This window comes from Epargyreus clarus, unplaced genomic scaffold (assembly GCF_041222505.1).
Source record: "Epargyreus clarus isolate Ecla_fem2 unplaced genomic scaffold, WU_Ecla_fem_2.2 ptg000035l, whole genome shotgun sequence".
Taxonomy (NCBI): Eukaryota; Metazoa; Arthropoda; class Insecta; order Lepidoptera; family Hesperiidae; genus Epargyreus; species Epargyreus clarus.
The window spans coordinates 7937631-7954034 of NW_027332240.1; the positions used below are offsets into that span (position 1 = coordinate 7937631).

At 35.1% G+C, this 16404-nt stretch overlaps 2 protein-coding genes across 3 annotated transcripts in view; one reads left to right on the forward strand and one right to left on the reverse strand.

Annotated features, from left to right (window-relative positions):
- The window catches only part of LOC140756661 (stress-associated endoplasmic reticulum protein 2), a 116182-nt gene that overhangs the window by 53939 nt on the left and 45839 nt on the right, over positions 1-16404 (forward strand). Inside the window, exon 1 of one of the 2 annotated variants that reach the window (XM_073092212.1) lies at positions 7803-7812. The exons of the other annotated variant lie outside the window; for it this stretch is intronic. The gene's annotated coding sequence lies outside the window, so the exon portion shown is untranslated. Of the gene's footprint in view, positions 1-7802; positions 7813-16404 lie in introns of those variants that run through there. 2 annotated transcript variants of the gene reach the window in all.
- The window catches only part of LOC140756659 (ethanolaminephosphotransferase 1), a 57402-nt gene that overhangs the window by 20140 nt on the left and 20858 nt on the right, over positions 1-16404 (reverse strand). The gene's annotated exons all lie outside the window — the stretch shown is intronic.

Genomic DNA, 16404 nt, shown 5'->3' on the forward strand with positions numbered 1-16404 from the left:
GCCCTCCGTCGCCTGGCAACACAGGTGTATCGATCGTTACAGATGAAGGTAGATATAGTTTTGCGTCTGTTAATAGAATAGGGCTTTGTCATTGTGAGGGGTGGTTGCTATGACATGATTTTTGCTTCACCGAGAGATATTGGTAAGCTTTTGACGCGATAGGTAGAGTTATTCGTATCTCCACTAAGTGCTGCCTAAGATTGTGCTCCAACAATTTTTTCTACTCCCTTTTTCTACTGTGAAAAAAGCTATATTAAACAATTTTGTTTCTAATTTGAAAGGTGTGGTAAGATATTATTTGAATTTATTTGAAGGGTTTGGTAAGGGAATAGAATTTTCAGAGGCTTTCCCGCTTTCTACTGTGAAAAGAGCTATGTTAAACAATTATATTTCTAATTTGAAAGGTGTTGCAAGGTATTATTTGAGATTATTTCAAGGGTTTGGTAATGGTCAATAATTTTCTGAGGCTTTCTCGCTTTGTCTTTAGGGAATATGTATATGTGGGCGACCTAAGGTAGGAATTTAATCTTATCGGGGGTTGATCCATGGGTGGCGGCAGCCACTTACTCGTACCTACCATCGGCTGGAATGTATGTTTGTCTGGTACTCCTACATTATATAAAAAAATACACATGTGTGTTTTGTACCTACTTTTTCTCATTAAATTCCCACAGATCAAGTCAAAGCTTGTTATTTAACAAGATAATCCCTGTTCGATCCCTGGGATAGGTATACGACAAGCTAGGTACATGCTAGAGTACCTCCTATTCAACACAAATCTAACATTTCTAATTCCCGTTGATCAACGAAACAGACAAATGGATACTTCCTATTCAGCCAACATGGATGCAGTATTTATGTAAATGAGTTATTCGATACCCCATTCATTGTACACGACTACGTTTGATATAAGCTGCTGCCGTGACTTGGTTTACGTTAATATATATTTTCTGCATTTAGCCTGAGTTAGTATCGCTTGAGAAATAGTTGCCAAAGCTACCATTTTGTTGCTTAAGCTACTGAGTAGTTGCTAAAGCCACTATCGTTAGAGCGTCCAATTTGAAGTTTGAGCGACCGACGAGCCGTGTTTGAATTTATTCGAAAAATTAGCTTTGCTTGATCCTTGATCGTCTTTACATTACGTCTATACATTTTAAAAATAACTCTGTATTCCACATAGATTAGTAAAGATACTTCGCCGCCTTGAAATGGCATGAAGCAACAAACGGCTTATCGTAAGTTCTTTTTTTGAATTCTTGACAAATAAAACATTTTTAGAGAAAATTTACGAATGAATAACTAATACTGCGTAATTTACATAATAAATAAATAATTATTTCAAATATTTTAGGGCCATTTTATCACGGAGACGTGGCAAAACTTTTTTACGCAGCTATTTCAATTGTGAAAACTGGTTTCATTTTCTTGTTAGGAGTGAGTATTCTTTACTAATCTATGATATTCCATGACAATTACATTACCGAAAAGTTATCTAAATTCTAATTAACTGCTGATAATTGAGTACTAATTAAATTTTTCAATTCCTCTGGTATTTTGATACCTATGATATCGGAGTAGAAAAAGATATTATAGTTTTAGGTGCTACAAAGATAATCATTAAGTTTAGTCTGTGATCTTACGCCCGTTATTAATAATAAATCCATCCATTTATTTCATACCAAATATGGAAGTTTAAGAATTTCTAGTAGTTACACTGTGAAATTTCGATCTTTGAAAAGGAAAAACACTGGATAGATTGCTTATTAAAAGCGGACGATAGCCCTGATTCCTTACAATTTTATTTTCCTATTCTACATCAAATTTTCAAAATCAATCACCAACGTCAAATCTCTTTTTACATCAAGGAATATCAAAATCAAATCAAATCATTTAATTTTTTTTTATTCAAAATAGGTTCTTTACAAAGCACTTTTTGAATGTCAATACAACTACCACCACTTCCCAAGGTGTTTCGTTATGGAGAAGAAGCGGCGAAAGAAATTCCATAACACACATCTTTTAAAAAATGTTTTTTACAACGTTAAACTTAACCTAATGGTACACGAGACGCTGGAGCTACTTCAGACCACACCGTTTTGTCAGTCAAATAATCACATGTTTGAACATGTTTGACATATTTAAACTTTTTTCCTCAAAATGTGGTCGGGTATTTTATTGTAGTAGCGAACACAGTTACCCATGAAAGATCTAGCCACCTTACATAATCTTTGTTTAGGAATTTCTAATTTAATCCTATTTCTAGTATTAAAGTATTAAGAAGAGAAAGATGCTATAGTTTTGGTGCTACAAAGGTTAACAATCGTTTTTTAGTTAGTTTATGCTTTTAGGCTCGGCTTTAATAATTTTAATCCATCAATTTTCTCCCACTAAATATCGAAATTTGACAATGTCTAATTCTGCCTATTAGAACTGTGAAATTTCGATCTTTGAAGCAATACATTGTATAGATTACTTATTAATGCAATAGTCGAAATTCCTAACAATTTTATTTTCCTATTCGTTATATTTCTTTATAATCAATCACAAAAGCCACTTTTTTAGACAACGTACATATGTATCCCTCTCAAAAATATTTTCACTCAGACATCGCAACACATTTTTAAGAATAATATCTAGACAAATAATGTCTATTACATAGCCACAGTTGCATAATTTGTTCCGAGTGCGTGGGCTGTTACTGGGGACTGCTATGATTTGTAAATTAGGTTGACTCACTATGATATAAGAGGTTGATCTTAACCTGATTTCAAAGTACATCGTCAATAAATTGCTGTCCACTGCTGAAAACAATGTCAGTCTCTCAATTTGGGGATTGAAGGATCAAACCCCAAGCCCACCCTTGGATAGTGGCGGTGGACCCGGGGCGGAAAGTTGAGTGGGGTCCCCCCAGCGTAAAAAGTTGATTTTTCAAAATTACAATAGTGCCATAGACTTTTGGCTGACAACTACGTATGATTCAGGCAACCTTTTCGCAGATTTATGCACATTTCACAGATTGTTTGGTCCTGACGTGCTTTTTTTTAGCTAGTTGGCAACTGTGTTTGTAGGCGCCTAGGATCAGACGCCCGGGGCCGACCGCACCTTCTACCCTCCCAAGGCATGCTCTGTAGTGAAACAATAATGGGATGAGAATGATATCTCACTGCTGAGTGCTGACCATGATTGTTGCGACATTTTATTGTTTTACTGCCTCATGGTAATTAAAAAAATTCAATCGGGTATAAGTTTTTATTGTTAAATCTTTTATCGGGACTAATGATATACTTGTACTCGTATTATTTCAGACAATTTCATTTACAAAGCTTTTCAACTATATTGGATAATTTCACAATATTATAAAGGTATTTTGGAACACCACTTTTTAATTTTATACGATTAAGCCGTGCCTCAATGTAGTGGTATTCTTTGATTATTAATTACTACCAATGAAGTATTATGTTTAACTGGTCCAAGAAGTAATACACATAACAGTTAGTTAAGATTTTCTTAAATTCCCAGTCAGTGATGTAGCTGCGAGCTGGCTGCGCTAAACGAGCTAAACATTAGTTTAAATTAAAACACAGAGGCCGTTTCCATTTGCATCGCGCGTGACCGTCTGTCGGAGCGTCTAGTCGGCTCATCAGCCGACCGATTAATTTGACTAATGTGCTGGTGCAAGTCATAAGCAGCGGGAGAAGGTGATGCAACTTTCTGTATGTGCGGAGGAACCGCTATCTGTATGCTATCCTATCTATGTCTGTCATAAGTGGCAGCTAGCGAAGGTATTGTTCTTCGTATGCGAAGAGGAACGACCGCTATGCTAATATCTGGAGTCATAAGAGGCAGCGAGTGAAAGTGTTTTTCTTCGTATGTCTGGAGGAACCACCGCAGTCTCCACACTGTCTACATGTCTATGGCTGGATTGTAGCTGGTGCGTAAATTCCGTTGTGATTCCTTAATGCCAAAGTGCTTAACATGCCATGAAATGTTCTGCCAAAGTGTGCATATTAATTGTAAAGACATTCTACATTCTGTTACTCCTAAAGATAATAAGGAGTAGTCCCTGTTAGGTCGCGTCTTATTCGTAAAATTAAAATTAATTAGATAACATTTCAAATAATAGATAAATGAATATGGAGCGTCGGTTCACTCCCTGATACAACTTTCGACACAGTGACACTCTCTCTGTTAAAATATGAGGTTTATTTTTTTAATTACTTTTCTATCGATGTTGTAAGTGACCTATTAACGAAGTTCCATACGCTTTTTCTTTATACCTTAGGCCATCTACCAGCCATTAGTGCGTCGGGCCGGATGGTCTCAGTCTCACACCTATTGACGCTTCCTCTAGTGCACGTCTGCTGCCCTAGTACCTCAGATGGCTCATCGGCTTAGTACACTGATAAGGGATACATGAATCACTCCCAAGGTAACCCATGATTCATAGCAATTATGTATCAATCATGTATTATTAAAGTTTATTTAGATCGATGTAGATTTCTCGAAGTAATCAAGCAATTGTAATTATTACCTTAATACATTGATTTTATAATAAATAAATATTTGGAATCTTGTACTGAATTTACGACAAAATACGAATAAAACGTGTTTTTGTAGGCGCCTCGGATAAATATGTCTCCCTTACCATTTTATTCAAATCAGAACACAAATAACACTGCTCTTATAAACAGAAATACATAGTCGTGTTCTACTGCTTTACTACAAACGTTTTTGAAAGTATTAATATTCTACTTATTCTAAACGAAAATGTACACCATAACACAAATCTTTCTTAACCTATATAATATACTAGCAGAACCCGCGGCTTCGCCCGCGTAAATCAATATTATATGACATACAAATAACTGTAATCGTAAATTTGTACCTAACAATTTTAACGATAAAGAAGCATTAATATTTAATTAATAAAAGCTTTTTTTTCGTCATTGTGTACCTAAATTGGTCAAGATTTCTTCAGAAACATACACAAAAACTCTAATTAGTGGACTGTAATGAAACTTTCTTTAAAATATAAGTTTCATGTAGGATACAATAATTATTATTTACACTATTCCATAGGAACCGTCCATGTTATATGGGGTCTTACATACAGCGGTTCTTTCCAGGGTCTCTGGCTGGGCGGCTAAAGCTCCGATTCTTGCCGCCCGCAACTCCAAAAGTCCCCCTTTAGTCTCGTACGACAGGCAGGGGATACGGGGTAGCTCTGTTCTAGCCCAAAATTTTCATCCAAGGTTCTATGTATCTACCACATCACCATCACTAATCCACGCATAACCACAACCATATCCCACGGCAGGACAAAATGTTGGCACGCAGTGTGTCCAAAGTAGTTGCGATGTACCTAATCAGTATACCAAAATGTAGGCTAAATTGAATAAACTTACGCATTATCATATATGAAATTTGCACCCCTTAAACGTTGTCGTATATTTGTCTGAATAGACGTTATCTGAAATTTCACGTTTCTAACTTCGAACCTAAAAGATTCCCGTATACATACATATAACACTTCTTTTACCTCCTTAGTAGAATTTCAAAAACATTCCTATGTACATATGCATCAATAGATACTTTATCAGCAAATTTCTGAAAGATAATATTCAACACCAACGGTCGGCAACCCGACACCCACGGGTGGTGTGTGGCCCGCGACTTTCCCTTGTGGCCCGCGGGTCTGCGCGTTACTAATAATTGGCCAAGTGCAAGTCAAACCCGCACCTGGAGGGTTCCGTAGAACCAAAATTTTCTTTTCTTTTTAATTTTTAGTATTTAATATTGCAGCAACCATTAAAGTACACACATTGTGAAAATTTGAACTGTCTACCTTTAACGGTTCAAAAGTTAGTTGGAAAAATATCGAATAACAGTTTGTGTTGTATGGGGACCCCATACAACACGAACTGCTTTTTGTGTTCAACTTTTTTTATTTTTATTATTTGTTGTTATAGCGGCCACAGTTATGCATCCTCTGTAAGAATTTCAAATGTCTATCTGTTACAGTTCCAGAGATAGAGCCCTGTGACACACGGACAGACGAACAGACAGCGAAGTCTTAATAATAGGGTTCCGTTTTTATCCTTTAGGTACGGAACCTTAAAAAACCGGTGTTCTGCACTTCAGCACGCGCAATACATTCCCATGTTAAAAATATATGTTACGTCGGCCCGTGGAATTTCGCCCTACACTAAACTTCTCTGCTTTTTTCTTCTATGTTCTCTTTTCAGACACGCCAAAGGAAGTAACTTCAATAACGATTTTTAAGAAACTTTCTTTACTAATAGTACCCTAATGGGGTTGATGGTTGAGTTGTTAAAAATGCTGAAACAGATGGGTAAACAGAAAGGTTGTATGCATTATGCCCTTTTATAGCCGTCTTAAGGGTTGATCTAAAAAAACAGTGACTCAGATGCTTTATTGAGTCTAATAATAATTTTTCATAGTGGTTGCTTCCAAATTAATGGATTATATAATAAAGTTCCAACCCCTATTTAACGACCTTAAGGGTTGATTTTCAAAAAATTGAAAAATAAGTGATATATTATTTACAACCGGAAAGCTGAATACCAATTTTCATAGACTTTACTTCAAAATCTGCGCACTTACCAAAAAAACTTTCAACCCCTATTATACCCTCTTAAGGGTAGATTTTCCATAAATGGTGTTAAAAAAGTTCTATCATTCCCAGCCAGAAAGCCAATTACCATTTTTTACAGTCCTTGCTTCCAAATTAACGGTTTTTAAAATAAAGTTCCATCCCCTATTAAACGTCCTTAAGGGTTAATTTTTCAAAAACTTCGAAATAGGTGTTCTATTATTATTTGTTTCAAAATCTGCGGACTTCCCAACAAATTTTCAACCCCTATTTAACCCACATTAGGGTTGATTTTCCAAGGACGGTAGAATTAAAGTTCCACTATATCTAACCAGTTAGGCAATGACTAACTTTCGTAGTGCTGGCTTTCAAATTGGCAAATTTTAAAATAAGCTGTCAACCCTTATTTTACCAACTTAAGGGTTGATTTTCCAAAAATGATGAAATAGGTGTTTAATTATTTTCTATCTAAAACCCAAATACCGATTTTCATACAGTTTACATCAAAACTGGGGGACTTTCATACAAACTTACAACCCTTATCGAACCCGTTTAAGGGTTGATTTTCCAAAAACGGTAGAATTGAATTTCCACTATATCTAATCAGTAAAGCAATGACTAAATTTCGTAGTGCTGGCTTTCAAATTGGCAAATTTTAAAATAAGTTGTCAACCCTATTTTCCCAACTTAAGGGTTGATTTTCCAAAAACAATGAAATAGGTGTTTAATTATTTTCTATGGAAAACCCAAATACCGATTTTCATACAGTTTACATCAAAACTGGAGGACTTTCAAACAAACTTACAACCCTTATTTAACCCACATAAGGGTTGATTTTCCAAAAACGGTACAATTAAAGTTTCACTATATCTTACCAGTAGAGCAATGGCTAACTTTCATAGTGCTAGCTTTTAAATTGGCAAATTTTAAAATAAGCTGTCAACCCTTATTTTACTAACTTAAGGGTTGATTTTCCAAAAATGGTGAAATAGGTATTTAATTATTTTTAATCCAAAACCCAAATACCTATTTTCATAGAGTTTACATTAAAACTCGGGGAATTCCATACAAACTTACAACCCTTATTTTACCCACATAGGGGTTGATTTTCCAAAAACGGTAGAACTAAAGTTCTATTATATCTAACCAGTAAAGCAATGGCTAACTTTCATAGTGCTGGCATCCAAAATGGAAAAATTCCAAAAAAGCTGTCAACCCCTATTTAACCACCTTTAGGGTTGATTTTGGAAAAACCCTTAGATTAGATTTTTATTACTTTAAATCAGAAAGCTAAATACCAATTTTCACCCAGTTTGCTTTAAAACTGACGGACTTTCATACTAACTTTCAACCCCCATTTAACCCCCTTAACGGTGGAATATCAAAAAATCCGTTCTTAGTGCGCATCTACATTATAAAATGAAGCTATGTTTGAAATTTCATGATTGTAGCTTCAGCAGTTTAGTCAAAACCTTGATTAATACGTTTTGAACGTGAGTATCTTTTCGCTTTTATATATATAGATAACCTGACAAAGTGCAGATTAGTATACGTCACCCCCTATACTAAAGGTCTGACTCTCTGTTAATTCATACTGGTAGAGAACTCTCTGGCATGTACACTTCCTCACAATTTAAGCATATCATAATCCATTTCTAATGCGCACATATCCAGGTTCTTAACATTGACTTGGGATTGTAACGCCAATCCTCCAATGTGAGATTATAGTGCTACTCTATCGTAATTCATACCTACTGTTTTCACATAAGACCAAGAAATCAGAGAAATCACTCCCAAACCCGAAATCATCTACAACAGACTGGTACTAAATGTCTTTAAAACGAGAAGATCGTTGTACAAATTGTTCTCACATCCACATGCAAAACATTCCACTAATTAGCAGCTCAGCCATTAACGAGCGTGAGCGAATTAGCCGCCATATTGTGTCTAACTCTTAAAATATTCTCCGTATTGAGCTGTGAGTGGGTATAGCTACAGGGCTGTCGATGGTGATAGGTAATTTTTAGCTATTTTATACCGTATATGAATATTGTGGGAATAAAGGGTGAAGTTGGAAATTATCAGGGAAATATTTTCTGTAATTAACAATAGTTGACGCTAAATAAAATTTAGGCATGATGACAAATTTTGAAAACCCCTTCTATAACGTAGGTACATGTCTACCGATTCCAATAATCATATTATTTCGGTAATTAATTAAGTATTAACGAAAATATTAGCATTTGTTTATAGCCATTTTGAATTAGGCGCGAAAACGCTCGCGAGTGTCATGTCGCCCGATGGTAACGTCACGTTAGAACATCCCATACTAAATTTCAAACAAATCAGTGACATATCCAAAAATGACGTCATTCGCGCCCCAATTAGCGTTTCAGACAAGATGGCCGACTGCAGTATTTTCTACTTTTATTTAATTGAAAATATTATAAATCTCAAAGTTTTTTTTGTTAACTGAGTGATTCTTGAGAATCCTTTCAATATATTACGTTTTCTTAAATCATTGATTTTTTAATACTGTCATCATGCGAATTGCTGGATGTATGTTGTCGTTCAAGATCTTAAGGTTAATACAAGACAGGGGACATGTTGAGAATCCCACATACGCCACATACACAAATACGTTTAAGGACTAATTTGGAACACCTATCTCTTCTTTACCACACCCTTCATAGCGGAACATACGATCTTTGCTGTTAGGTTTAAAGAATCTTTATACAAGTTATGCTGAAATATGGTAGAAATAGGTGATAGTTTAAGATTTTGACAACTTTTAATTTCTTGAACAACTTTAGATGCATAAGATTTATTCCTAGTTTTTATTTCAATTTAATATCAAACATTGATTGGTACACTTGGATACCCTTGCTCATATATTATCTACCTTACGAAATACCCTACTAACCAGAACACAGGATCACTTAACTTACTAAGTATATAGTTAATATCCATAAACGTTCGTTAATTTGTATTGATTGTTTTAACTTAAAAAGCAGGAGCCTAGTCAAACAGTTTTACCGCCAAGCAGTCTGCCTTCGAGAACGGATGGACCAATGAATCATAAGGCAAAGCATACACAAGGGGATAATTATTATATTGGAAGATTTAGCAAAATATTTTTTATCTAAATCATATGACTATGTTAATTACAGACTTTGTTAATTACAGAAACACTTATTTCGTTTAATACAGGAAATAAATGTTTGTTTACGCCTTTCGTCTTTTAAAAGATATTTAACCTTAATGAAAACTTATATGACGTGAGTCTAAAGCTAAAATACTCGTAATTTAAGTTACGTAATAAGTAAATGTAAATATTTTCTTTTAGGATATTCAAATATACCTAAAAATATGGCGTTTGCTTCGTCGCTTCTTCAGAGCAAAACATTCTTTGAAGATGTAGCATAGATTAGTAAAGATTACTCACTCCTAACAAGAAAATGTACCCAGTTTTGAGAATTGAAACAGTTGCGTAAAAAAGTTTTGCCACGTCTCAGTGCTAAAATGTCCCTAAAATATTTGAAATACTTATTTATTTATTATGTAAATTACGCAGTATTAGTTATTTATATTCGTAAATTTTCTCTAAAAATGTTTTTATTTGTCAAGAATTCAAAAAAAGAACTTACTAATAAGCATTTGTGGCTTCATTCAATTTCAAGGCGGCGAAGTATCTTTACTAATCTATGAGATGTAGGTACATAATTGTGACTTTCAGAAAAAGTAAGGTAGGTATATAGATTTCAACTATGAAAGGCAGTTTACGTTGATTTTTATTATAATAATACACATCAAGAAGCAAGAATTTCTTCGACAGTGTGGTGCACCCTTAGAAATATTGAAATATTCGTTTTGCCACAACCACAGACATTAAAAGTGCAGTCTAATGTGTTTGTGTAGGCGAGAGGTGTAACACGCATTACTGATGTTTAAAACAAGATATGTTTGCGCATTGCGCTGAAGGCTGTGAAGATTCGCCGCGCCTTTCATGGAATAGACGTATATCGTGTTTCTGATCCCCTGGTACTTTCATGGATGTGTGCACTTAGTGACATTGTTTTAAATCTTATAAAAATAAGGGTTCTAATGACTATTGTATAGCAATGGTTATCGTAGCGTTAGGCAAAAGGTTTCGGGTTCGATCCCTGGTCAGACAAACATCGTTTTAATAATTCATATTTTTCTTCTGGGTTTCTTTGTTTGTATACGTACTTATTTGTATTTATGCTTAAAGAAACGACCTAAAACATAGAAGCACACCACACCATTTTAATTAGTTTACGTTCTCATTTGAATTACTTTCATTAATTACGAATTTCAAATACATGGCTGGCATTTTATATCTAACCTACTGTTGCGTCCCAATCTCTTCCCTCCAGGATACAACTGTCTTAAAAATGTTTATTAATTTAATATGCTTATTATTTTTATTTTGTGATTGATAAATATTAAAATCAATAAGTTATTCTTCTAGTAACACCCTATAAAGGTAGTCCATTAATCTACAGCCCTTCCCATTGTTAAGTTAACCCTACGAATCTTCGCAATGAGGTATCGTTGCTTAGCAGCAAGAGGAGGGTTAGTGAATTGAGCTTACCTTGTTGTATTATCTTTTCCATAATCCTACCTTATATCATCTTCGTGATCGTGTACCTTATATCATTAAGAGGAAATCCGTTCCCAGCAGTGAAACAATAATCGGTTGACCAAAATTAAACTTACAGAACAGAAGGCAGCAGCGCTACACTGCTCCTTAAAACAGAAATAGAAGAAACTGTGGCGAATTATGAAAACCATAGTAATTCTTCTACAACTTCCTTATATAGTAGTATAAGGAAAAAAGAAAAATTGTCATGAAAACTTTACGTCAATACGACAGGAGTGGCTGAACGGCTTTTGGCATTTGATTTACTTTTGCTGGAGACATTGCTTAGGACGGTTAGGCGCATCACATATATTCATGAAAAGTGGTATCGTACCTTGTTTTCTCTAAAACCAGAAATTCATAGAAGTTTTGTTATAAAAATCCTAATTTGATTAAATTATTTTTAATAAAGTTTGTGTTTTGCTTATAGTAGCATCTTCATTACTATCCTAAATATGCTTACCACAAACGAGCTGTCACAATAGAAGGACTTACATAGGTTTCCCAATAAAATTATGGCATAGTTGACCAATGGGCATGATGACGGTATTAAAAAATCGAAGAATGATTTACTTAAAAACAATATGTTGAAAGCATTCTCATAAATAGCCCAGTTTTAATTAAAACTTTTGGATTCATTATATTTTCAATAAAATAAAAGTATAAAATAATGCAGTCGGCCATCTTGTCTAAAACGCTAATGGGGCGAAATGACGTCATTTTTTTGGCGTGTCACCGTATTGCTTGAACTTTTCTATGGGATATTGAAGTGTGACGTCACGGACGCCATGACACCCGTGAGCGTTTTCGCGCTTAATTCAAAATTTGTTTTAAAAATGCTAATATTTCCGTTAATACTGAATTTATTGCCGAAATAATACGATTTTTGGAATCAGTAGACATGTACCTACATTATGGAAGGGGAGTTCAAAATTTATCATCATGCCCATTCTATCCCAGCGTGTGCCAGCCCTAAACTACATTGTTAAGCAATTACTCGTTAAGAGCGAATTGGCTCCCAATAACAAACAATCCGTTTGTCTTTTTGTTAAACTCGCTCGCTAATTGTTAGCGGAAACTGATTTTGCGGTTAAATATAGCTCGCTTTAATCTATTATGGTTTTCATGGTAAGAACAAGGATTTAAGTTTGCAGGATTACTATTTGAAATAAAAATATGTTATTTAAATTTGATTAGTAACATTTTTTGTATGAATAAAGGTACTTACGTAGGTATAGTCCGCGTAAAACTGCTAGTCCGCTCCGAGTATAGAAATGAATCGCGTCGCCATAGCAAATTGTATGACTACACCTGCTCGCAACAACTTCAGAGCAGGACCAGCAGTTTGGCGCGGACTATAAAGTAGGTATAGAAGGAGGTCATACAACTCACCTGATGGTAAGTGGTCACCGCCGCCTATCACATCTTACGTAAGTATTATAATATTACCGCACACGAAAAAAAGTCTTCTTTATTTTATTTACTTACAGAAATCTTTCATGATTCACTAACAAAGGAAAGAGAAAACAATGTTCAGACTTGTGGATAAAATTACATCTGAAAATTAAAAACAAATTTCAATTTAAAATTCGATTTAAAATAAATCAGAATTACCGCGAACATGATTCAAACATTCTAAATTCGAATGTCCGCTCCAAATGACAGGTGTCAAACCGCGTCACGGGCGCGCAACATGGCGTCCGGTTACCGTCGCTCTGGGACGCACGGGCGTAACGCCGCAAAGAGACCATTACAAATATCATTTCCGATATTGAAATCGCAAATAGAAACTGTCTATGCTAGTGTTGGATTTGACGGAGATGAAATTGTTTATTTTTAATTTTAATATAATACATATTAACGTGGTTCAGTATTGAAGATCTATCTTTCTTATGTCTTACCTTACAGCCTGCCTAATAATAACAGGGTTAAGCGGTTCGGTTTTCAGAATAGAAGGGTTTGCTTAAGAAAATACTGTACTAGGCATTCCAACCTATTCCGCAAGGGTAGTATGGTTCGCGCCAAACTGCTAGTCTGCTCTGAAGTTGTTACGAGCAGGTGTAGTCATACAATTTGCTATGGCGACGCGATTCATTTCTACATTTAGAGCGAACTAGCAGTTTTACGCGAACTATATTGCATCTATAGCAAATTTCAGGAAGGATTTCCATCTTATCTCGATTTCTTAAAGATGGACTAAGTTCGTTTACTACTTCTACGGTCTTACTAAAATGTATTTCTAAGTATAGAGGTATAAATATGAAATTAATAAAAAAATAATGTTTATTTTTACATTTTAGTAATCAAGTAACAAATTGAATGGAAGTATGTAATTTTAAAATCCAATGCATTATATTCATATATTTAAAAATAGATTCGTTTGCCTTTAAAAATTAATGATTCATTGCATTAGTTGTCTGTATGTGAATAAAACTGAACAATAAAACGTTCACAATAAATAATCGTGCTAATAATCTTCTAATCGCACTCGAGTAAAGTACTGATGGCATTAATCCGATAAATCGCATCGTTGTCATATCGGAAGCCACTTATGTCACCCTAGTATTTCCTGCGGCCTATTTGCCGAGCATTGGACATCCACTCTTTGAACTCTTGTTATTTATGTCAACCTAGTAGAACACCGGATTCCGTTACTATTTATACAATAGTCAGTTAGTTTTGTAACTATGTTTTAACCGTAGATATATTATCCTACTGACGTAGAATATCTATGGTTTTACTTTTAACATCGATTTAGATTTGACAGCTAAGTTACATCATCTAAATTATCAATCAACTACTGTTTCACTGCTGGGCACGGGTCTACTAATGATCCACGGGACTACCAATCCTATCATAGGTGCATTAATACTAACTAAGAATCATGGTAAGAATCCTACTTAAGATTTGTTATAGATTGTTATTCGAAAAAGTCAAGTACCTTTCTTAGTAACGCCCTAGTATCTCTCTAGTAACCCCCTTTAAAATAATTTCAATTAGTTTTTAGATACAGCCTATTCAGAACTAGGTACGCATGATACAGTGAAACTCTTTGGAGAAATTTTCATCTAGACCCATCTATCTATAACCAGTTCAATTACAAAATAATTAGAATAATAGTTAAGAGTTGGGACTGATGTTTGCAACTTTGCAACATTTCAACTTTAATAAGATTAAACACATCGGAAGCTACTTATGTCGCCCTGGTACTTCTTGCGAGCACTCAGCGTCACGCGATGGGAATTCAAAGCGACATAAAGTCACGCCCAGGGCTATAATAAATTTATCCGGTTTGTCCTGTTTGTATGTAATAGAAATACCAAATGGGCATGAAGTTTTAGTGATATTAAATCATCATAATCATAAACCCATTACTGTTCCACTGCTGGGCACGGGTCTCCTCTCTGAATGAGAAGGATTAGGCCATAGTCCACCACGCTGGCCATGTGCGTATTGGAAGACTTCACATACCTTTGAAAACACATTTTTTTTTGATTTCTCAGGTATGCAGGTTTCTTCGCGATGTTTTCCTTCAGCGTGTAAGCAAGTTATAATTAATTTCTAATACGCACATAACTTAGGAAAATTAGAGGTGCCTGGATTTGAACCTTGGACCCTTTGATCAAGAGGTCGAGTTACATCGGTAACTAATTCTGAATCAGTGGAAGAAATCCTTCTTAGTTTGACCGTGGCGATATCACTGCCCACTTATTTCCCTTTTATCTGCTGTGTAAAAATTGTGTTCTGTGGGCATCGTAAAGCAGTTAGGCGTGCCATCTTAGTTCTTAGCAGCAGCAGTGCATCTGTGATAGGACTGTAATTTAGGGTAGGAAACGATATTTTCAGGCGGCATTTAAAATCCGACAGCTTACGAACATCGGCTGTTTCTAATAATGAAAATTAAGAAATATACATTATACCATTTTAACACATAAAACATACGCATAAGCATAGCTTTCAACAAATTCACAACTGGATCAGTAAAACATTCTATCGTCCCTAACTTCTGTCGCCCCCTTCCTTAATATATCCTTTCCCTGGAGAGATTCACTTCATCGCCAATGATTTTTAACACCACGATAAAAAGATTTATTATTCTGAAGTATCTTCACGCCGCTGTCGGGTTCGAATGAGAGTATTAGACTATTATTTTTTTGTATAATATGAGAGTAGCCGTGGAGCACGAGTCCGCCTGATGGTAAGTGTCTACTGCCGTCCATGGACATCTGTAATTAACCCCAGATAAGTTAAGATTCCTACCCTAGGTTGACCACAGATACGTCGCTACCCTTGAAGAATGCCTCGATATAAACTTATACTAGTAGTCTTAAGCGCTGCTGTGTTCTGGTTTGAAGAATGTGGTAAGGGATACATGCATTTACAACGCATTCCAGCTTAGTCCTCATCGCATCTATGGCCTAACTCAGATGGGGCTGTAATCTCATCCGGTGTCTATAAGTGTCCGTGGGTGGCAGTAGCCACTTACCATCAGGTGAAATGCATACTTGTCTGCTACTCTTATATTATTAAAAATAACAATTCAGTTATGCTGAAAACCAAAATTTTAAATCTTGTAAGCGACTGCTCGTCTTTCTTTAAATTAATAAAAATAATCCAACAAATCCCAGCCCTAGCATCCCTTATAATTCTGCACCCTTAGGGATTGTTCATTATAACCAATGATTCCCAACACATGGGGGTTGCACTTGATTATGCCATTATCCCGGTTATGGTTATCAATTTGTCGAAATAATGTGGGTTTATCTGAGGGTGGAAGAATGGGATTAGGGATTCTTATTTTTAAGCTGTCTGCAGGGACTTGTGTTAAAACAAGTGAAATAATGTAATATGTTTTATTTATGGACTCTATAAATAAAAATACTTTTGGAAATAATATTTCTACTTACCTACCTATATTTTTTGAGGTAATGTGACTTAACTTCAAACCTTTTAACCTTATTTATTCCAAGATGAAGATTATTATATCACTTAATTTAATTAATTTTTTAATATGTTGTTTTTATCTCATGAAAATCAGCGGTTTTTCTTACCTCAATTTTGGTTAAAATGAAAAAAAATTGTAACTAAAAATCTATAAGTACCTAAGTACTTTACCTACAAAATAAAT